Below are 23,758 nucleotides of genomic sequence, written 5' to 3'. Positions count from 1 at the left end.
GTGTTGAGATTCTGATACATTCAGCATCAGCAAGTAAAAGCAAAGGTAAAACTGAAACAGTGCTCATACACTCAGTAACACCATCGGTTCATTTCGCTGTACTTCAGTGCTATAACTTAGATTTATAAAAAGTAGTCTGAGTCCCTTGACAGAAGATAATATCACCATTAATACATATGATAAGGCTGAAATTGTGCTCACTCTTTACCTCGGAATATTATGCTCCAGTGGATTAAGTCCGGCATTACTGTAATACAGGTTTTTTGTTGATTTAGTTACATACTCAGGGGTGTACTCTCCCTTTGAAAGGAATACATAACTTCCACTAATGGTAGCAGCAGTCATGTGTGTATATCAAAAGGGGAATGTTCCCCTCTAGAAATTATATAGGAAGTCCCTCAGGGAATAATATTTTCTACAACTGCAGCATTATGCTATCAGAATCTAAAAAGTTAGTGTGTACAGTAATTAAGAAAGCACAACAGGCAAATTCAAATTTCAAGGGTCTGGGTTTTATTGTTACAGATGTTCTTCAGAGCAAAGTCTGCTCAGCAGTTCCTTGGGTCATAAATGTTTAATTTTTAATCTATTTTTTATCAGTTTTATGTAATGCAAGCTCCTTGTGCACCAAAAGAATTTTTACAAGTTTTTTTTTTTATTTCATGAAAGTTTAAAGTCGTAGCGCTTGTTTAAGAATTTTCTTTTAAAGAAATGTTCTGCTCAATAGAAGAGCAGTGTTATTTTTAACTCTAAGCATGGATTAATTTGCTTTTGACTGTTCTCTGAATTTGGCATCGAATAAGTAGTGCGGTTTATTTTATTGTTTTGTGGTTTTTTTTTCTTGAGTGAGTTCTGGGGCTTAATTCTCCTAAAAAACACCTAGGTTAACTTAAAGCCGTGTCCCATTTGGAAATGATTCTAGGCTAGTGTCTCATTGTGAAACTACAGATGTTTCAGAAATGTCCTCCTACAGGGCTCTCAAAAGGAGATCAGGGTATGCAGCACCCTGAAGGATCAGATCTGGTGAGCAGGCCCATCCTATATATACGCCTCACTTATGTTGCTGTTTACAGATGGCAGTCTGTTTGCACAGATTGAATATTCTCCTGTGAAAACCACACAAGTCACTTTGCCAGTGTATTGTTGGATTCACTTTGGGTTACGTCATTTATTTGCTTTGAAACTATTTAGTAGACTCAGGAACTGAAAACAATAGCTGTTTCAGGAGGTATTTATCTTTTGCGAGTCAAACAGCTGTCTTGTCTTCTCATATTTACATGGCCATGTGATGTAGGTTGTTAGCTAACAGGAGCTGATAAAAGGTAAGCTGTTTTTGAAAGACTGGAAATATAATAGCATAATGATTGGGGGAAAAACTCCCAGTGATTTAAACTTATTTACATTTTATCTTCTGCCATCTGCTGTAAACCAGAAATATGTTCATCCACACAGTGATGTGTGTTCCAGTCACTCAGCCCATCACAGGGAAATTACTCTTTTTGACTTTACAGAGTTAAATATTTCTCTGGCCACAGTCTGACCCAGTACAGCTCTGTTTAAGAAATAATTTTACAAATCTTCCTTTTTATTCTGTGGAGAGAGTTCTTCTGTTATATTTTCTACAGTGCTGTTGGCCTCTAGTCAATAGTGCAATACAAATAATAGCCCACAATTAATTAATTATTCTTTGTTGATTTAAATGGAGTGTTTTCTTGGGGCAGGAATGCATGTATTTATGTATTTCTCAAAGATGCTATAGAAAACAATAATGATAGTCCTGAGGAAGCAATTAACTATTTCAGAAACGAATAAGTACCTACTTCACTTTGCTTTCCATGGATTTTAGATATGTAAATAATTCTGAATCCAAAATGGACATTTCTGTGGTCTATCTGTGCCCAAATATTTTTGCACATCTGTCTATATCCCACCAGCTATCCAAGTGAATTTGAAACTTCCAAAATTCATGTTATGTACTCTACTGCTGCTACTGCTTTCACCCCAATATTTGGGCATACAATACTGAATCCTGTTTATTAGGTTTATTCTTTTGCAGTTTATTAGGTTTATTCTTTTTTTCACATCTGAGATGAGAAAACCATACCTCAGAGCAGGGAGTTGTGGTGCACAGCCTGGCCTGGATAGGATGGGGCCACACTGCACAGAACCCTGTGCAACATCAAGGTTCAAGTCTAACCCAAATAGAGCGTAATAGCTCTAGAGTTGTCAGGAGTATGTTCTTTAAGGTACTCTTGCCTTAAAGGATATACTGTGACTTATCTGGGGGATGATTGTGTCATTGCCCAGAGCTAAAAACTGGGGTTCCTGGCTATGCAAGGTTTGCGTATAGCTTCTTGTTGCCATCCTCCTTCCCCTTATTGTACTTGCTGATGTGGACCTGGGAACTGGCATAAGAGAGGCTGAGCAGCTGCACCACAAGGCATAGCATGTCCATCCAAGCCGCTCTGTGATTTCAACGATAGGGAGTATGTCATTCAGCAGAGAGAGTAAAAGTGAAATCACTGCTCCCACATGAAATGGATTCCAGCTTCAGCACTGCAGCTAGTGCTTTCAATCAAATATATTGTTGCAAACTGAGCTGTAATAACATTTTAATATTCTGCAGTTATTAAAGTTAAACAGAGAGGAATAATCCCTCTTGGTAATCCAGTGCATTCAAAAATGAGAACCTCAGAATCAGAGGACTGGCATAAAAATTAAAATATTTATACATAATAAGTTTTGGCCTCTTTGCATTCTGATTCTTACTTACCTTTACACTGCTTCCAGGTTTCATCAGTATCAATAATGCGAGAAAATCCCATAAAAAGGAAAAAAAGAGCAGATTTTTATGTCTCCATGGATGCAGTTGCTAGGTCAACAAGTAAAAAGCCCAAATAACATGAGACTTTGTGGTAAAGTCACAAGACAGTAGCAGCATCACTCGCTACTCCCTTGGAAAAAGAAAAATTGTCCATATGGCTGCATCAGCCTATACAACGAAGGTCAGGGCCAGCATTCACAAAGCCAGTCAATTTGTTGATGAAGGCTTCTCTGTCTTGCAGGTGTGCCTGATGTTAGAAACGTTGATAGAATAGAAATGTTTTGTTTCTTTTTTTTTCCCTTCCTAGAAAATGTTGTGGGTAGTTTTTCTTGGCAAGATGCCTTAAACTAACAATTTTAGATTAAAAAAAAACAAACAAACAACCACAAATATTTGATTATCAGCCCTGTCTGAAAGCTCAGTCTTCTCCTCTTTAAAGAGATCTATGATTCTTTGTGGAACAAGAAATTCAGGTAAATAATTACCCTTTTTGTTCCATAACCCAAGTTTGTAAACTGTAATCGCTCCTATTGCCAAATCCTGCAGTATTTTACTACTTTTTTAGGAGAAAGGACCAACAAAAAAACGTGTAGTACATATAAAATGCAAGGTAGAATCTGTCACTGCAGAGAACAGACGAAGCATAAAGCACAAACTGAGACCTCCTAGGATACCTTATTTCTCCTCTAAGTGTTGGATTCTTACTGCCTTTAAAGTGAAAATGAATGCATTCGCAGTTGTGGTTAGAGAACATTTCCCACTAAATTTCCCACATTTTTCCCCTAAAAGTGTGAAAATTTCTCTCCTCATGCACATACACACCCAGATATTGTGTTTAATTTCACTTTAGCTTATCTGCTTGCTCCCCTGATGTTCTGGAAGGATCTGCTTCCTTCTATTCTGCTTCTATCCCCACATTTGTATGTAAATCTTATTCTAAATTCTTCTTTATGCTCACTACTACTTGCCTTCTGCATCACATTTAAGCTCCTTGTCCTATAATTACCCACCATAATTTAATTCCTGTCTATTCCCCTATTTTAATTTGACAGCCAAGCAAATGTCCATCCAGTTGTGTCGATGTTTAATACATAGGCAGTCTGTATTTCCACCTCAGTTTTGCAATTGCTTGATGGATGACAAAATCTGTCCTAAAATATTTTTGAAACATTCTTAATAACGAAACTTGTTAGTATCAAATTTCTTAATTAACTTAGAATATTTTTTCCCTATTTGTTTTTTACTAGACAGAAGTACCAACCCAGATAGATAATGGATCCCCTAGTAACACCTGAATATCTTTTATACCATCGAATATACACAGTTGGACTCCATGCATTCCTTTGACTGATGGTGGTGAAAATATTGACTCTGGTAGGGAAAGATGAAAATACAATATACAATAACACAATACATCCTCTGCATTTAGAAGTGATTTTCAAGGCTAGCTGTTTAGTAACTGCTATAAGAGCTGTTTGTAAATCAATTTTTTTTGTTCCATGTCCTTCGGGAAATGACCTTGCTGCTAAGAATGAGTAAGGTAGCACATATGTTCCTTTAGACATGATAAAATAAAAGGAATATCCTCACACATAATGGTCTTCATGCATATTTCTATACAGCACTATGGGCCATGATAGTAAATCACAAATGCATTACCCATCTGGATCATATCCTGCACCCACTGAAAACAACAAGTTTTCACTTCAGCAGAAGTTTCATCTGATGATCTTAGGGACAGGTTGTAAATAATAATTGAGTCCATAAAAATGAATACTGTGAGTTTAATAACTAGTCCCTGCAAATCTCACTTGCCAGAAAAATTTCTCAGTGACTTCTGTAGGTACTGGTACTGTCTCATTTCCAGGCTAACAAAAATGCTAAAGGAAAAAAGCATTATTGTGTGAATAAGCCTGTTTTTCTTTACAAATAAATAAAAAAATAGAAATGATTAGTTAAGACAGCCTGCATGACCTTTTCACCAACTGAATAGCATTTTCTCTGAAACTAATTTATTCTTATCCTAGTGAATCTCCATTAAGACTTAAGAATCAAAAAATGTCATCGTTCTGTATCAGACCCTGATATGACATCATATTATTCAGGGCTCTTTTGAGCAGGAGCTCCAGACTGATAGGTAAGCATTCAATTATAGCTCTCTCACCAGTGGTGTGTATTGCTTGCTTCAAGGTATTTTTCAATTTACTTTTTCTTTTTAACATATCCTTGCCACAAAAATATCACCAAAATATTTGTAGTATTTCTGTTGTGACAAGGGATTCAACTGAAGCCCTCCGTATCTGAAAGCCTCCGCAGTGGCCTGCTTATCCTCTCTGCTACTTGCCCCTCAGGTGGGCAAAGCCTTTGTTTTCCTGGCCTCCTTTGCATCCTCCAGACTGGGAGCAAAAGCAAAAGTGGCTGGTATCTCCACCACTACTGGTCAAGAGTTTCAATTCATCAGTCATGGGCTGGTTGAAATTTAAAGTCTTGGCTCAACCTGTACTCTTTGGAAAGAGACAGATACTTCCACAGTACAGATTATATCCAGGGTGGTATGAATTGCTGAAGTAAAATACCTGAAATTCTGATAGGCTCTATTAAGGCTGATCTTAGTATTCACTATGTTAAAATTTTGTCACATCCGTTATATGAAAGCTTATTACTTCAGTCACATCTGTCTTGTAATGTCCTGTCTAGAAAGGTTTAGAAACAGGATGATTGTGGATGAATTCACTGCACCCTCAGAACTGGTTTGAAACAGAAGCAAGTGGGTTAAGGAAAATAAAAGAACAGGAAATAAAGCATGAAGGCACAAGATACTTAACATCACAAAATCAACTTTCTTCTATCACGATGTGATTCCTCTGAGGTAACATCAGACATCTACACTTTGCCAGTCTTATTGGGATCTCATAGTCAGTGAGTGAAAAGCATTTTAGGGCATGAGTCATCTGACTTAATACAGACATCTAACTAACTCTTAGCATGACAAAAATATACCTGTTTTTTCTCAGTCACCAAGCTAATATGACTAGCCCAGGCATGGATGTCTCCTCTATGGAAGTGTATGTCTAGTTAGATGAATCCCCTTCACAGTACAAAAAATATCTGCACCACATAGAATCAGAGCCTGAAAGTTTCTTGCATGAAAAGGATATTTACACTGCAGAATAGACCTGCCTTTGTGTGTAACAGGCTTATTTTATTTAAATTAAAAAAAAAACCAACAACAAATAAGAAAAGCACATATTTATCAAAAGCTAGGGAAAAAAAAACTTTTCATATAAAAATCTTTATTCTCTAAGCTGATGTTATTTTCGTAAAAAATCAGAAGACATTCATTTAATTTTTGCTGTGCTTGATCTATATTTTTTTCAGGGACATATTACTCTGACACTTTTCAGACGTCAATGGGGTTTTCAGATACTTTCAGAATTAAGTACCAAATCTCTCATGCTAATCAAGGTCTGTGCCTTCACACTCCTTCAGTTGATTTAAGAAGCTTGGCTGTTAGGCTTACAATGGACAGAGTGAGCACTGCAGTGATTAAAAAGAGTGGAAGAAATTCTCAGGACATCAAGAACATTATGCCAGAACATTATGTGCTAATAGAACTAGAACCATTTTTAAAAAGCAAATATATTCACATCCCTTTTGTTTTCTCTTTTCTTTATAAATACATTAAATACTATTTTTCCTACAACTGTGAAGTTATGACTTCTGCCCGCTGCATAGAACTACCTCACCAATGTATAAATACATTTTAATTAGTGTTTTTATCCTACCCTCACCCTTTTTTTTAAATAAAAAAAGTCTTATACATAAAAATAGAAAAAAAGTCCTCAAAATACCACTTTATTATCACAAATATATTTTATATTCTGCTCAGTTTGATATTTTTACACTGAACTTTATATTAAGTATTGTATAATCATAAGCAGGGATGCGATCATGCTTTTACTCCATGTATGCCACTGGTCATAACTGATACTAGTAAAGTCTGGAGAGACAGACTTGTCATAGAAGTAAAATGAGAGGGGGGCAGGAAAATAAGAGAGAGGAGGAGAAAACCCAGTAATTCAAATTACTTCTTGAAATTGATTTTGAAGTGATAATATACAATATATTATAAACTATAACTATTGTGCACATATGCTCATAAACATACAATATGCAATCTATTTCTTTAGAGAAAGAGTATGTGTGTAAATATATGTGCACTTACCTACCTACATAATTTTATATAAACTGTAATAGTATCATCATATTTACAGCAATTTTTATAATCTATGGTTGTTAACTCTGGCAGGCCTTTCAGTAAAAATTATTTATAAGCCTACAGCAAACATTACCCATTTCAGGTAGTTAAATAGGATAAAGGAGTTCACTCTATACTTAGTGGAGAGAGAGAGGTGTTTCCAGAACATGATTCATATCATGCAAAGAGATGCATGAAAAATAGATGGAGGGAATAGCTTTCCTCTGTAACTTAGCTAACCGTGAATTAATTTGAAGGTAGCTGAACTTAGCTGAATGAATTAACACTGACGAATTAACGGGTCAATTGATAGACATATAAAAAATAGGAAAAATAAGTATTTTTTTAACACAAGCTTATCTGTTCCTTTGATGCAATCTTGTGTTTCACACAGTTATTCTGATGTTGTAGCTGCCTATGCTTCAGGTACTAGCTGTTATACCAAAAGTTTGAAAGTCAAGATGAAGATTTTCCAGTATAGTATGTTACAAACATTTCTGTCTTTTTAGAGACGCAGTTGAGACAGATTTTCAACAGCTTTCATGCTTTCTCTGTAAAAAGGGAACCTATAGCCTACTTTTCAAGTACAAATTTACTCAGATTACTTGCTTCCAGAATATAAGCTTTTGCTACAGAAAAATCATCAAATACTGTATAGTCATACATTATTTATACTCACAGTTCTCAGAGTTTCTTGGGGGTAAATGTAATTCCAGTGACTGAAGGTGACCCTCACACTTACTGATAATTTGATTTTTTTCTCTCAATAAACATCCCTCACCTGATTGATTTCTCCCAGCTATATTAGTTGTTTCTTACTTTGTTTAATTTGATCATGATTTTTGTGGGTGTTTAGTGATTTCAGATGTCCTAGCATAGCAAGTTCACTTAGAGATTTCTCTGAGGCTTCTGATTTTCAAGAGCTGAATAAATCACAGGTCACAGATTCAATGTTGCTTCAGTGCATTCTATAGGTTGTTCATGACTTGCTTGCAATGAAAAATGGATAATTTGGATAAATCATGTGGTGTTTTTCAGTATTTTTCTCTAGGGATCAGTTTCTCTCCCTTGGAAATTGTAAGTCTCCTGACCCTCAGCTCTGAAGTTTGATTTGAATACATCATTCATAAGCCTTCAGGCTGGGCTTTATAGAAGTGATTCATGTTTTCGACGTACATTAATAGGATACCTACCCAGAGCTGCCACTTTCTTATCTCTTTCTTATCTCTTTTTCCATGCAGATTTTGCACTCATAATTGTACACCTAGCTGTTAAGTACATTTGTTTTGAAACTATTTACCACGATGATCAGAAGACTAAGTATAGTCATGACGTCTTTGTTTCCAGGTGAAAAAATCACAACTCATGTATTTGCAGAACGTGTAGTTGGAAGGGAACTGCATACAGCCCCCTTTCTCCAATGCGTGATGTGAGTATTTGTCACCCTGACCTTTCAGGATCCTGTTCAAATGGATGAACACAAGATACAGCATAGGCTTTTAGCTCTGGGAGTCATCACATTAATTCTAGGCCACCATCTGGATGCCATTCATGGCACAACCTCAACGAAAATGACTTTATACAAGAATTCCAGTGCCCCTTTCTGCAGTAACCAGCTGGGTCTGCCAGCATCCGTAGCAATGTGGAGACCCTGCGGGCTCCACAGTGTTTTTTTTTTTACTTATTCAATTACATTGGGATGGATAAATACAGAATGAGTTTTACAGCACAGTGCAACTTTCACAGCATCTAAAGGACATGGTATTATGCACTTAAACCCAGAAAATTCTCAAATAGCTGTCTGAAGTTTGAGGGCGCCAGTGCTTGTGATGAGGGGGCAATGCAATCCAAGAGAAGATAAGGAATTTTATTGGTTTTGAGATATTTTATCCTATTTGTAAAGAATAAGTAAAGGAATAGATTAATCAATACAATTTAACCTTTTTTACTCTAATTGTGCTAAGGTTAAGTATGATGGACATTTCTATTTGTACACACATTTATATTCTGTGATGTCTTTAACTGGTCACCACCAGTACTGTTATTGTACTGAGACTAATTAATTATCCATTGTATTCTTTCTAAAGCCCTAACTTGCTAATATTTTTTTTTAATTCTTTTTGGAAACATATATGAAATTCATTGTTCATGTTCTTCTATAGGTTATTCTTACCAAGTAACATAGAATTCAATAAAAATTTTAGAGACTAATAAATTATACTAGGGTTTTCAAAGCACCTAAAGAAGATGAGTGCTGCCTTCTTGGGAAAACAAAGATGAGTTGGCTGTATAATTCCTCTAGTCTCTGTTGAAAGCTCAAAGCTTTCTTAACAGGAATCCTTAGGAAATCTTCACAGGACGTTCTGCATCACAGCTGAGCCTGTCACTGGCTGGATCAGCACGTCAAGATATATAACAGGAAACCTTCAGCCAAAAGTTGAATCAAATGTTTTCCACAGCAGTCCATACCTGACTTTGGCAAATAAGGAGAAGTACCCACGATACACAGGAAAACATGTCATCTCTTGTTCACTGACATACATGCACTGAACATAGGAATCTTTTAAAGGAGCAAAAGTCAGTCGTTCAAAAAAGTACAAATACTATTAAATCAGGTTGGGTCCACACCAGTCTATCAGAGTTTCAACTCAAACAGTTCTAATTGGGCTTGCTGGCACTGCATGAGGTCAGGTTTCCAGATTTAACAAACTTCACTATATGTACTTGCTTAAATTTAAATCAGCCATAAGACTTGATAATGTGAAGGGCTTAGTTCTTTCCTCTGGCCATATGTTTTCAGTTATGGTTGAACCTTTCTCCAAAGTCCTAAAAGGCAATAATTTTGGCAGTCAGTGTTTATTAAAGGAGTGTGTGGACATTATATATGATCTGAGCACTTCTCTTATTGAAGTTGTCATTTGTCGACAAATGGGCTGCAATTTTAGTATTTATAAGAACATTACACATTCGTTGTGCTGACATGCCCAATTAATTAATTTTTGATATGTTACTAAGCAAATCAGAGAGAATAGCAATGGTGGATTTGGATAAGCAAATAAAAAAATCAAAGAGACTTTATTTAAATGATAATGATAAAACGTGCATTATGAATAACTACTAGGTAATGAAATATATTTATTTGATTTTTTGTGGCACAAAGCAGACCTCATTCTGAGATGCAAATGGCTCAAGGCCATCTCACAATACAGGTTAGCTATCCAGGTTAGGGGAGGAACCCTGCATGATTCCGGGCTGGCATACAATGGACCCAATACAGACTTATTTTATTTGTCTTAAGAAATACAGCTACAACTGTTAATTTATATAATCCTCCACTTACTTGAAATTTTGCATTCCAACAAGAAAATATTAATGAGTGGCTCATACAACCAAACAGAAATCAAAGAAGAAAAGTTTAATATCTGGATTTAAGCAGTACATTTATATGGCCTATGGAGATACTGTCCTGAGACAAATCTCAGAAGTCTGTTTCCAGAGCATATCTCAGAAACACCACCAAACATAAAAACCATGTTATAAATATTGTGAGGTCAGTGTGTGTCACCACATTAACTGAGATTTGGGTTCTATTCTTGATCATGCCACTATGAATCCAGAGCTACTCCATTGATCTCAGAAAGTTCTGATGAAGGAAGAAAACAGTTTTAGAGCCTGGTGCCGTGTAAAACATAGAGTCAATGCTGACCAGAACTTCTACAGAGGTCAATATATCCTCTTGCTACACAGACATTATTTGCCATAATAATGATGGGAAACTGGTCCAAAGAAATGTTGAGTTTAATTTGCAGTAGTTAGTTACTAATGTTGAGTAATTGTGTGTATGCACATGTGTGTGTATGTGTGTTTATATGTGTTTGTGTAATTAGTGCAAAGTAATCAGATGTCTTCTTGTTGGAAATCCAATACTGTATCTAAAAAATTGATCCAACAGTTCCTGCACCGTTCAACTGGTGTTTGGAATCGATGTTGCAATGATTTTCTAAACAACTGCAAGAGCTATGAGCTAAATTAAGTTTTGAAAATGCTGCACCTGAGCCAGTTTCCACAGAAGTCAGTGAGAACATCCTTAGTAAATTTACCAGATATGGTACTGCATTATAAGGTCCTGAAATCTGAAGGGGATATTTGCATGAAGCTTTGTTCAGTGTTGGGTTATTTGTTGGTTGCTGTTCTTTTGTTGTTGTGTGGGGGCAGGGTTGAGAGGTCAGTTTTGTTATTTAGATTTGTGGGTTTTTTTGGTTTGGTTTGGTTTGGTTTTTTTTTTTTTTTTTTTTTTTTTTTGTTTGTTTGTTTGTTTGTTTGGAAAGGATCTGTGAGAATAAGAGAAAAGAAAAGGTTTGGGAAAGCCTGAACAAACAGGTGGGTTTTGCATTTAGCTTTTAATATGGTGAGTAGTCATCCTTGTTTCCCTGCAGCAGCAGGAAAGTGATGTAAGCTTTGTGTCTGATCCAGCTGAAAGAGTATAAAGTTTTATTTCTATAATATCCAAGATAATTATTTTCCCTGAGAATCTAGTTTCTTAAGTAATGTCAGGACCATATTTCAGAGTATTTATTCATTTGTGTCTTACAATACTGCTTAAACTATGTATTTTAGATGTCTTAAGTTTGACTGTTGTCCATCAAAAAATTTCAGCATTAAGTTTATCACACATCATAAAATTTAGTTCTTATAAGTATTGGATATCTGTGAAGCCACTAAAATAGTAACAGCATATTACTATATGAAGGGTGACATTAACACTGCAAACCTAATACATATTTTTGCTCTATTTGCACAATACAAAAATAGCCTAAATACATTTTTAATGCAATCAGATGAATTCCGTAAATCCAAATTGTGTGCTAACTGCTCATGTTGATTAGTGTGAAATATTAATTTGCACTAATCAGCCTGAGGCAAGGGAAGCATAATAAATTTGACACATACATTTCACGCTTTGCAGTGTTGGAACTTGTTTGCAATGTGGTGCCTGTAAACACTATTGGTGCTGTTAGTTCTGTCACAGGGGCTGTGCATTCAAGGTGTGCTTGTGAAAATTTCCTTAGCTGATGCTTCAACTAGCTAAGTGTCATGAAAATCCTGGTCTTTCAGAACTGATGGTCTGCACCATCTGAATTCTGTCAGAATGAGTCAGAGCATCAGACTCCTGTCCTAGTTGTTTCCTGACTAAGTCATTTACATTCATGTTACCACTGCTCTCCTTGCACCAGAATGTGATTAGAGTCCCCAAGCCAGTGGCTTCATGCTTTTCTTTACCTTATGTTTACCAGCAAGACAAAACTATAATGCTAGGCCCAAAGAAACAGGACAGCTATTAGACAAATACACAGGAGGGCACTGACATGTCAGTTTTCATACATTATGTCTGAGGGTCACTCTTTGCACTCCCATCTCTCTTTTGCAGAACAGAGCTTTCAATTTCTGCTTCCATGGGATAGCATTCCCCACAATCAGCATCTGATTTAGCAAGCACACTCTCCCCAGACACTGTTAGGCCATAAATCCATCGTGTGATGTGATAAGCAGGGTCTCCTTCTCTCCAACACATGACAAAACATTTAGTATCTTAGATGCTGGGTCACAGTGGAATGAGAGCATGATAAAAGGCTGGAGAAGAAATAAAAATTATGCTATTTAAAGACAATCACGTGCATAAGTGAGAAGTGATAATCTGTGGAGGTAAATCTGTTGCTGTCCTGCTTTCAGCTGGGGTGGACTTTTATTTTCCTTCATAGTGTCTGCTACAATGCTGTGTTTTGCCTTTAGGAGAAAAACAATGTTGATAACATTGGGTCTATTCAAGGTTGGAAAACTGCAGAGCACAAGGGATAGATGTGAATGAAAATACACATAGTGGAAATTACCATGCGGTTGAACTGCAAAATTCCAAAGCCTTATAGTTCTGTTGGCATTTTGTTGGTTTCTGTCCTAAATTTTTCTCTTTCTTTTAATGATGAATTAACCCAGGACACAACTACATGGATGCTGTGCTACTAACTGGATTTTTAGATTACCCACCAAAGAGGTGCTACAAGTAAGTTCTGAAATGTGAGGTCACCCAGCCTTAATAAAGAAGAGGGCATTACTTGTGTTGTGCCAAAAAGCAGTGTGTTAAAGTTTGAAATCTTGAGATGATGTATTTGCATGTGATTAATACAAGCTAATAAAACAACATAATCACCTCAAATGTTCTGCTCCCCAGGGCAGGCAAAGCTAGGCATATTGCTGAGCAAAGGCCACATTGCTGAGCACAAAGCTAAGTGCTCATGACAAGCTTGTTGACCCCAAAGAAATTGGTAACTGCCATTTACACATAACAGGATATACATTAGTTATTTAAAAAGAGGCATGATCTACTCAACAATACCAGTAACAATACCAGTTTGTTTCACTCATTTATAATTCCTAGAAGCATATGGAATTTACTTTTCATTTTAAAAAAGGCATTTGAAATTTAAAACATGCTGATAGTGTCAGTTCTGATTGTAAACAGACACATTTCAATGGCAACATGACAAATGATCATCATTCCTTGGTTCTGTTTAACTTTTGAACAATATCTCTAGACTTGGAACAAATTTCATTCTTAGTTTACTTCCCATATCTCTTTGTCTATACATCACAGGAAATTAGGTCACTCCGAAAATAATGCCTCTTATTTATTTCTATGGAAACTACAACAGATACAAAGAGCACAATAACACTGCTTAATAGAGCGAATTCTCAGCTACAAAACATTATTTTTTTTTGTCTCCACAAACATTCACCAAGTATCAGTGAATGTCAACCAGTGTAATTTTTTCCGCATGGAGGAATTTGATTCCATGCCTTTTCTTCATATGCACTTCCAAGTCAGATACCATTCTGTCACGCTGCCCCTCTGCTGCCGTCTATCACACAGCAACAAAATGCAACGGAATATTGATGGGAAGGTCAACCAACAAACACCAACATCTGCCTCTGACATCATAGGACAACAATACAAAATAGGAAGTATTACTTTCATGGCAGCCCTCTTAAAAGAATCATTTGCAATTGTATGGGTACAGATGTTCAGTTTAGGATATATATTTAACTTTAAAGGGTCTGTGAATTGACTCCAAAACTGTCTTAAAAATTTTGATACAATCATTTATCTGTGTATTTCATTCCACTGTATTATACTATAAAATAGCTGATCATAACTTGAAGCCTGTGTTTTGTTAGTTATGTTTAGCCTGAATAAACACAATATCTCCATTCATTCATTTTTCCCAACTCTGTCAAGTTTCATAAATTAAATACAGTGTGACAAAGTCATCTGGATGGAGAGGATTTAAGAATACTAGATCTTGGTACTTTTATCTCTTCTCACAAAAATACATTCCACTTAGGTCACTCACAGCTGTGTAAGAAAAAAAAAAAAAAGAGTAAAAGAAAGGAAGAGAGGATGACTCAGATCCTGGCCCTTAAAAGCATTTTTACCTCTACACTAGAGAGAATTCCATTTTTGGAAAAAAAGTAATTATATATATATCTATCACTCGTAAGTCATTATATATTCTCAGCAATTCACATTCCTCTGTTAGAATAAATCTTGTGTGATTACATCTTGAGAAACTTTAATTCTGTTTGTGTTTTCAACTTATATCAATATATTTTCCCTTTTTAATTCAGACTTTTTCATCAACTAAACGTTTAATGTCTTCACTGTTATTCTATCATATTTTTTCTTCCTGTTTTAATAAGTGCGAGTAAGAGCTCATTTGGACAGACTATCAAGACTTAGCTACAAAACTATTCTCTAATGTTAGATGCATTCTTATTTACTAAGTTAACATTTTGTGAATTTTAAGTTATTCCTCTTTTTTTGCCATGTAAGCAAAGAAGTATTACATTTTTCAGTTTGAAGTTTTTAGTTAGTGTGCTACGTATAACAGCTTACACTCTTTATTTAAGGATTTACATTTGTTATAATAAAGAGAAAGATAAACAATATAACATGCTTTTAGTTAAAATACACAACTGAACATTTTTCCTTAAATATATTACTATTCATGGGATTGGCTTCAATGTTTTAGGTTCTGTACAAACCCTTTTGAAGAGATAGCAATTACTGCAAAGCACTTCTAACCACACTTATGTGTCATTAATTAATCAAATTAAATCATTGTGAAATAATCTAGCTGAATCCACCAAGGCTTTGCATCATTTTAGCTACATCTGTTTAAAAAGGAATCTTGTTTCACTGATGCAGATTGTGTTTAAGAATAGAATGTAATAGTGCTACATGATAAGGCTCCTGCAACCTTCCACATTTGTATATTAGATAAAGGAAGAAGAAGTAAAGGGTCACTATGCAGAAATGGGTGTCTAAGGTTTCAATCATTTAAACATCTTGTCTAAAGAAGGCAAGTCAAGTTCAAAGCAGAGAACAATGAAAAGAATCCCAAAACAGGAAATGTCTGTTACAGACATTAGAGATGCAGTAGATGATCCAGGTGCAGTCACATACTGACCAGGAAGGCATATTAGGCTTTGTTGCACAGAATAACAAATCCCCAGAGCATTCAGCTTGATATGCAGCTGCAAAACACAAGACAAACAAAAATTATTCCAGCAATAAAAAAATACAATAGAAATCAAAGGATATAGTTCTGCTTCTAAAAATAACACTGCTTATTAGACTTCACCTAACAGACAATGTGCAGTCTACTTACTATGATTTAGAGATAATGTGCATATAAACTATACTAGTGCTTGAAGGCATGCAGTATTTGGCAGGATGGATATAATTTTTGGTGTTTATTAGCACCAGAATTAAAGAATAAAAGACTGGGAATGTAATGAGGCAATATAATTATTTCTTAAATGTCTTCATTTTGTGGACAGATTGTTACAGAGTGCACAAAATAGAATAGGAAGAAAATAGATTTATGTAGCAAAAATAAAGGAGGAAGGTACAGAACGCTTCCAAGACAACTGGATCAATTGGATTTACAGGTTAAAAAATGCACACTTTCCTGAAAAGCAGAATTCTGATCTTGCGGAACATTTTCCCTAGTTAATAGCAGTCCTTCTTCACCAAAGAAAATCAGTGAATCAGGTTCTCATATTTGGTAAAAAATCTGTTCAGGGAAATGGGGATGCAAAATGATGTGGGAATGAGCTGGCACAAGAGGGGGTGAGAGGGGAGATCCTGCATCCCTTGCTCTGTGGTGAGGGGTCCAAAAGCCACAGGAAATGAAGTGGCTCAGGGTAGCAGAAGTGCAGCTGCCAGCCACACACACCCTTGTATGTTGGTAGGTCTAAACACACAGCCCTGCTTCATTTCCTCCCCTTGAATGCCGAAAACACTAGTGATGGCTTCAGGCAACAGTACAGACCTCTGTGAGCCAAACAAATGAAATAAAATACAAAGACTGCCCACTAGCTGAGAAATTTGTGGGACATGTCCACCACCGGGGTTGCAGAGTTAGAAGGAAGGAATTTCTCCTGATGTAGTGATGAAGTCTAAGCCTAGGCAAACTCTTTCCTCCAAAATATGGAATGACTGGATAAAAAATAAACTCTATCAAAGTAATTACAAGGCTGCTTCTTTGTGATTATTGTCCTTTTCCTATGGGAACTAAAATATAAGAAACATTCTCAGAGTCAAAATATCACAGAAAAAAAAAAAAAAAAAAAAAAAGATATTACTAGTCCTAGAAGAGAAAGGGAAAAGTTAGAAGATTCATGACTTTCCAGAGGTACAAGATAATGCAGATACAATGTAGCTCCTCCGGAAAGGCAAATGAAAGCCTTTTCTGTTGGACTGACTTGATTCTCCTGTGAGATGTGTTGAGTCAGACATAACGCAGGAGAAATGCCAGATTATTGTTGCCATATGAGAAGCTGACTTTCCCTCTGTGACTGGTCATTATGAGCCAAAATTCATCAAAGGATGGAGTAAATTTGAAGTTTGCCACAGCTGGAATAAAAACCTCATCCAAGGTTTCAAAAACAGCAGGCTAAATATAGGTTCTTAAATAAATGTAACTTGCTTTCAAAAATGTGGTGTTCTGTCAGTTCCCATATGAAAATTAGGCCAAATGTACTTCATAGCTTCTTCAGTGGGGATTCAGTAAGCCAAGTATAAGCACAGACTTTTGAAAACTTCAATTCTGTTTTGATTTCAAAAGCTTTTTGATTTCAATAGCTTTTCAAGTTGAACACTTCAAATTCAGTCTATGAGTACAATAAGTGAACATTCCCAAGTAGGTACACAGGAGAAAGACCATATTATGGGTTATCTGTCAGTAAACAGCTGTCTCCTACCACACTGGTTGACTTGCTCTATTCAGAACAAGTGGAGATTTGAGAGCTGTGTTTGTCCCTTAGGCCATATCCCAACTTATCTTGTAAAGAGAAACAGGGAGGGATTTGGAAAAGCCCAAGCTACAGATCTACCAAAGCAGAAATTTTGGCAGCTGGAAGAGCAATTCTTCCTTTCTGTGGCTGTATAGCACTTTGCAGCCATTATACTAAACAAGTTGAAAAGTAGATAAAATGGATACCAATTGCTCAGCAAGTCCAGAACATCAACCAATGTTTTTTGACGTTCGTGTAAATTTTGATTAATGCCTTGAAATCAGCAGCATTAGTTCTCAGCACAAGAACTGGTGCTTGTGAACTTACAAGATACTGAATGGTCTCAGCTCTGCTCCAGGCCACATTCTGGCTGTCGTTACACTGAACAGGGTCCTGTATTATTTGGAAAACAGGAAATGAAAAGGAAATTTCAGAAAGAGGATTTCCTCAAGGAAGGGAGATTTTTAAGGATGTGGAAGACAGATTCTTCAAGGGTTGTTTGAGTTAGTGCCAAGTCAAGAAAATAGATATACTGCTTCAAGGTAAGAATGAAAATTAAAGTACCATTGATATGCATTCCATTAATTAAATGGTAAATGTTTAAATAAATAAAACCTATTATAAACATGTTAAATAATTACTTCTTGTAATCCCAATGTCACTTCAAACAAGGAAAAGTACATCATGGTTAGATTGTCTACATATGCAATATTGATCCAATTATCTTAACTATACAATAAAGATCCACTGGTTTTATTATGCACAAACACTGTATCTGTAGCTTTAAATAGATGTTGCTATTTTTTCAACTGTTAGAAGTATATTATTTCTTTAAAATGTAATTTGTGGTTGACTTCACTTACAAGATATAGTATCAGTGAATGAAGCATCTTGTTTAACTAGCCAAAACTGATATTTCAAAATACTGTTCTGTAGTGAAATTTCAGTGTGTGGGAATATGGGTGAGAGAGGGTCCTAGATCTGCCCTCCCTCCTCATGATACAGCTAGATAGGAATCTATAGTACACAATACACAAAACTAGAAAAGCATCCTTTAAAACATTTTATCAGCTCTGTAATGGTAATCAGTGTTTTGCTTTAGAATTCACTAGAAAATAATCAGGGCTTGCAGCCAGGACTGAATGTTTGTACATGCTTAGTAAATACAGTTATTTGTGGCTCAGAAGTACATGTGTATTTATATTGTTTCTGGTAGGCAAAGAACAACAGACACAATAGCATTTAATTGTGCCCATAATTTTGAATCTGTAGTTCCAGTGAAGTCAATGGGTCCGCTTCGGTGCTTAAACTAAGAAATATGATGGAATTACTTCAAACACTTTAAAAGAAAGCAATCTTAGTTATCTTAAGAGACTTCATAATTTCTATATTTAGAAAAAAAATATATATTCTAAGAGAAAATTAGAGAGAACATGTTCTTAAATGCTTAAATGCAGGTTTATTTTTTGTAATTATTGACTGAATTCTGGGAAGATACATCAGTTTCTAAAAATAGACCTGAAGTGAAACATGTAGGAATAAATTTGACTTTCAATGGCAGTTTCATTTCCATTAAGGCAGCACCATTCAGGTAATACACCTAAAATTAAGCACTTTATTTATTATACCTTCAGCTGCTCTTGTATACTACAGCATCACCTCTATTTGCTCCTATTAGTAAAGACTGTATGGTAATCTAGTCTGATTTGGAAGCTTGAAGTGGAAAAGCCAAAGTTTAGGCACCTGGGAATTTTCCCTTCAGAGGTATTTATGTACATTACTCTCCCCTGAAGTAAAATAGAATTCAGCAACTAAAAATGTTTAAAAATGTAACTTCTTCATGGCAACAATGAATTACTTCTCTGAAATGCTGAAATTCCACTATTTATGTTCATGAAAACAAACATGCACAACAATGGGTTTCCAGCATAAATGCATAAATACAATAGTTACATTTAAATGTTGCAAAGTTGTTTTTTTTTTTGTTTTTGTTTTTGTTTTCAATCTAAACTTAATGACTCCAAGATTCATGGAAACACAGAATAATAGGGGTTGACAGGGAACTCTGGAGATAATCTAGTCCAACTTCTACTCCAAGCAGATAGGCTACAGCAGGTTGCTCAGGATAAAATCCACTCAGATTTTGATATTTACAAAGATAGAGACTGTAGAATTTTTCTGGGAAACCTATTCTAGTAGCATTTGACCCATAAACCCACCCTACCTGCCTTACAGTAATGTTTTTTTTTTTTCCTATGTACATGTTGAATTTCTTGTATTTCTGTCAGCATCCATTGCCTCTTGTGTCACTGGGCACCACAGGGAAGTGTCTGGCAGCCTTTTATTTATACCTTTCCACCTAATGTTTATACACATGAATAAGATTCCCCTAAGTCTTCTCTTTACCAAGCTACAATCCTAATTTTGTCAGCCTCTCCTTACACACCTTTGTGGGCTAGCATTGGACACACTCCAATATGCCCATGTCTCTCTTGTACAGATGGACATCAATGAACAAGGAATTCCATATTTCTCTGTGATCCCAAGGGAGCTGTAGCCCTGCAAATGCATGCAGACTTCTAATTCCTCCTATTTGTTCCCCCATGCTGCGTACCAATTTCCCAGAAAAAGTGATCCCTCCCTCCCTCATAATGCTCCACTGCTGGCAATTCTTTATTTGCATGTATACATGTGAGCTGAGGTGTTGCCGGCGCTTGGTCCCGTTACAGAATTCCCCCAGTCAGTGTGGCACCAGAATAGCAAGTTCTCAGAATAGCAAGTTCTCTTAATAGCAAGTTTTCATTATTGTGTTTTACACACACCTTATATATCCTTCACTCGTAAGTAGTAAATCCACTCACGGTTAATTATCCTTAAGTTCTTCACAACAACGTAGATAACAAACAAAGGGTTGCTTAACTGTCCCAGAAGTGACCACATTAGCTGTGCGTACTAAAGACTATTCTGTTTACACCTTAGCCCTGTCTCCAGACTCCGGAGGCCTCATAGAGATAAGATCTACCAGAGTCTGTTGGGCTCTTTGTTGTTAAATCTCCCCTCACAAGGTGTCTTCTAATCATTTCTGTTGATTTTGAGGTCTCTCTTTTTCACATCAGCCTCTATGCTTTGTTTCCCATACCAGTCTACCACTTCACCTTTTGATTATGGCTTAGTGTCTCCCTCACTCTCCATTTTTCCTAATTTAAAGTTCTCCTCTGCAGTTCAGATAGCCTGCTCCATAGATGTCTTTATCTCCCTTGAGTGGTATGGATCCTCTCTTCCTAGAAGTTCTCAGTCTGCGAAGAACAATGTGGTTTTATAAAATAAATCCTTGTCACCAACACCAGCTGTGCAAACAGTTGTTGACTCTCAGGGTCCACAAACAACAGATGTGCATGAATAATCTCACAGTAATTATACTGCTTAATTGTAATACTGTCTCATGGCATAGGCTGATGGGGCTGATCACAACTCTGAAGGAAACTTGGGTGCTGTGAGTCTTAATACACAATTTTAGACTGAATTCTCTCCAGTTGTAATAGATGACTGGGATTTTATACATGTAGAGATTTTCCATGTAGATCTTGATAAGTATGCCTACCATGAAGGAAGAAGATTTCCTGGGGATTATGGACATACATACAGAGACATACAGAGTTTAAGAAAATACATACAGAATGCTGTAGTGGTTTCATAAATATCTTGGTAAGAGACAATTTTTAAAAGTAAAACAATCTTGATTTGTCAGGAACTTAAGCACCAAGACAAAACTTTATAAGTAGGCAAACGCGGCCCATTTTAAAAGAAATCCTGATCCCCAGTCTGTCTTTTTAAAGTCAGTTCATCTCTGCTAATTTTTCTGAATTTATTGTTAACGTTATTTCTAATTGAAAGGACAAAACAGCTGTAGAACTTCAAAATGCTTTCAGTCATTATCATTTTATTAAACTTTTTGCAAGCAGGTTTTCTTTCTCTTTGTGGCTAATCTTCATTGACTGGGAATGAACAAGCAGCAGTAAATTCCAAAATGGCTGTATTTCACTAGAAATAGCAATTATTCGATGCCTAGTAATATGCATTTCAAATGTGTTTGGTATTCTTTCAGTATTCATTGATTACTATTATCAGCACAACAAATTAAAGTGCATTTAAACATATGGGGGGACATAAGAGTTGATGTACTTGTTGAAATCCTGGTTGCAGAGAAACCACTGACTTTAATATTGACAATAAACGAATGTCAAGTCAGTGGTCCTTCAAGTCAGCTGTTGAGATTCTATCAGTGGCCAATGACCAATGTTCATCTTTCCTTTAGGAAAAAATATATATATCAATTTATTTTGATTTCAGTAGGATTCTGATTTTTGCAGTTCTTCCCATAACCTTCAGATGATCATCTCTAAATACTGATATATTCCTGGAGTACTCCTAAATACTCCTAGGTAACACTGATACTTCAGGATATGATGTAAAATATCTGTATCATGTATGCAATGGAGGAAGCAGTCTACTTTAAAGCAAAGAATATAGCAAAGAATCTGCAGAAATACAAATTCTGCTGCTTTTCTCCTGCCTCTTGAGTGCCTGACCTTGGACATTTAGCTAATCTTTCTAATACAAATTCTTGAAAAAAAAAATCTGTTCTATTGAACCTTAGGCAATGTGAAAAGTATGCAATTCCCACAAAGAGGTGAAACTAATGTGTTTCAGTGTTACACTGCAAAATACAAACGATCATAAATTGATCACAGTACTCTGATGGGAAGGACATTAACTAGGAATTGAAACACAAGTTTAAGATGTGTTTTACTTGCTTAAGCAAATATCCAGAGAAAGAAACTGAAATCAAACTGAGATTTTCTCAAATCTAGACTGGGATTAATCTTTTTTAAATGTAGATGCCTCCACTGAGATATCTAATCAACTGATCAGCTTACTCTAATAAGCTTTCAAAGCCAGCGTAGACTGAGTCAGTGAAGTCTTAGTCTGACTCATCACAGTTCAAAATCCCTATAAATATCCACTGTACTATTTCCAAAGAAGACTGAATATGGCTTGCTTAATTGTGTGTATGTATGTAAGAGATGTCTCCGGTTAGAATTTCTTCAGATACAAGGTAATAAAATCCAAGCTTCTTGTCTGAAATTGGCAAACAACATAAATCATCAGTTGGCCAAACAAAAGCCCCAGATATTTAGTAATCACTATTCTGGGATGCACAGGTAATAGATAAGTTGTATTTGGATAAATTCATATTGATTACACTTTTTTTTTTTAATAGAAAGCTTCCATGTCTACGTTTTGTGCCTCCATATTCCACTGTAAACAAGGAGAAATGGAATGAGTTGAGGTAATAGGTAACGAACATTGAATTAGAAATACCATTACGCATCTGGGCATAAGTGAAGGAAGAAAAAAATCTATTTCAGTCAGGCTTGAATTTCAGTCCTGAAAAATGTCATATTACTCTTTGAACATAAGCCTGAAATCCTTATTGGTATTTTTGGCTAGTTCATGTATTATGCTGATGTCTGGCTGAGTTTACATATGAACATATTGGTTTTCTCTTCTCCCGCATCTCTTGTCCTCCAATACAAACAGCATGAAAGTATCAGTGCTTAACAAAAAGAAAGAGGCCTTAGGAGCAGGCCAGCTTCTGGCTCGTGCATAAGGAAAATCTTTTTTATTTCTGACAGGATGTTCTGGAAACATCTATTTTTTCATTTCAGGCTTTTCTGTGACAAAAAAAAGCTCTTTCTGAGCCTATCAAATTGATTCAGTTTGAGGCCACTGACACTTTACATTTGTCCAGTGCCTCCATATTGTCATTCTTGTTCATATCAGGAGGGAGTTAAAAGTAAACATTTACTTTTACCTAGTATCTCTTGTGGATACTAGTCAAATGTTTAAAAAAATGTAAGCCTGTTTGAGTGTGGCAACATTTTTTTCTGAGAAACGTGAGTGCATGGTTAGATTCACTTAATTGTGGGCCATTTTGTCAACTCACATTGCTGTTATTGTAATGTATGTCTCACTGTGAGAGTATGGAAAAACTGTTATCAGATTTATATTGCAAGACCTTATGAATGACTTGTGCATGACTTAAATTTCATTATCAAGAAATTAGGATCTAATTTAGGGTCTAAAACAACCCCTTAGTTTTGCCTTAATGAATGACATTTCACCAGATTTTCCATTACAAGGCAGTGATAAATTTAAAACACTGATAACTTCAAAACACTTAGGTTCCACTTAGCTACTTCCTACTTATGACAAAAGAGGATCATAGAATGCCTTGAGTTGGAAGGGACCTTAAAGATCTT

This window comes from Numida meleagris, chromosome 2 (genome assembly GCF_002078875.1).
Source record: "Numida meleagris isolate 19003 breed g44 Domestic line chromosome 2, NumMel1.0, whole genome shotgun sequence".
Lineage (NCBI taxonomy): Eukaryota > Metazoa > Chordata > Aves > Galliformes > Numididae > Numida > Numida meleagris.
The sequence above is the reverse complement of the archived record's forward strand: the minus strand, read 5'-3'. Positions refer to the sequence as shown.